Source organism: Etheostoma spectabile, unplaced genomic scaffold, assembly GCF_008692095.1.
Source record: "Etheostoma spectabile isolate EspeVRDwgs_2016 unplaced genomic scaffold, UIUC_Espe_1.0 scaffold325, whole genome shotgun sequence".
Taxonomy (NCBI): Eukaryota; Metazoa; Chordata; class Actinopteri; order Perciformes; family Percidae; genus Etheostoma; species Etheostoma spectabile.
Window position 1 is genome coordinate 88021 of NW_022605585.1, and position 1624 is coordinate 89644.

Genomic DNA, 1624 nt, shown 5'->3' on the forward strand with positions numbered 1-1624 from the left:
TTGGCCCCTCTTTGGTCCCTCTTTGGTCCCTTTTTGGTCCAATTCAGCTACTGATTGAATACCATTCATGTGCAGTGCCACGTGTCAGATTTTCCATCACTTTGGCGAGCTGACGTGCCAGACAGGCCGAACTCTAGTGACCTCAGGACCTTTTAGTCATTGTGTCGGGCTCGGGTTTACAGCCAGATGAGCAGCGCGTCACCTTTGGAGCGTCACCTTTAGATTGGGACGTTTGAATGGACGTCAATTGTCTGGAATGCATCAAATGCTGAAGCCTGAAATCAATGAAGACGATCGGGACCACGTGCCAGTTTCCAAACTGACAGCACTCTAGGAAATAAATCCTTAAAATAACAGAAAGAGCACCGGCAGGTCGTTACCCGGACTTTCTACCGTAATCAAAAAACAAAACTTTGCTGTTAAATATATATGTCAATGGTTAAAAAGAAACATAACACTTTCTGTTATATTGTAAATGAACAGAAACATACCAGTGAATCACGTACAAGGGACAATTTCTGTTAAAATTTAAAGTCATACAACTGTAAATTTACAGATATGTCTTCGAGTGAGGATGACGGCCGTGGTGGGAAATGTGTGTACAACTGTTACGTAGGCCGACGTATTCGAGGGATGTCCCGGTGCATTGTGAATAGGTTGTAAAAGGATAGAAATGTAGAAAGGTTAACAGGTTACGATTAAAAAAATTATAATAATGGCAATGCAGTGTGAAGTCCTTTGGCGTAATCTAATTTTACTTTAGACTTTACACCAGGGGTCTTCAACGTTTTCCAGGCCAAGGACCCCCAAACTGATGGCGAGATGGAGCGGGGACCCCCTAATTATATATATTGTATAACATTGTGTTATATCAAACTGGTCCTATAGTGCCATGTGTGCATTGATGACTGAAAGACATCTTCTGCCTCCATTTATCTGTTTACTACAGTGTGTTGAATTCATGTAATGTGTATTTAAAGACATTTCAATTAGTGGAAAAAATTGCAGGGGGGGGGGGGGGGAATATAAAAAAAAGTAATCAACCAAAACTTTCGCGACCCCCATGCAGTACCTCCGCGGACCCTCTAGGGGGCTCTTACGATGTCTCATTCAGCATTTCTTCCTGTTATAATACAGGCTCCTGGTATAGGCTATGAATAGAAACAGAGAGAGTCATCACATTAACAAAGGCCTGGGCCGATATCATCCGACTAATCCCGCTGCTGAGAGCGTTTATTCCAGATACACGATGTCTCGTTTCAGGGTCACTCCGAGTGATTTCCAATAACTGAGATATCAGCCACAGAGTAATCGCTGTGTGTGTGTGTGGGGGGGTGGGGGCGGGCTGAACACAGGCATGTGCACGCATAGACATCAGAGTCAGAGGAGGGGCTTGAGCACCTGCACTTTCCCCTCTAGACTGATTTTAAGCCGAGGACATATATTTTATAAAAATGGAGTTGCATACTTAACTGGTACACAATGGTAAATGTCCCTTCATAGCCACAGATTTTTACTGTTATTATTATTATTGTTACTGTTATTATTGTTATCTTTATACTGTCTTTTCCTTTCTCTCTATGCTGTATTCTTCTTGCTAAAACTGATGCTGGAAATTTCAATT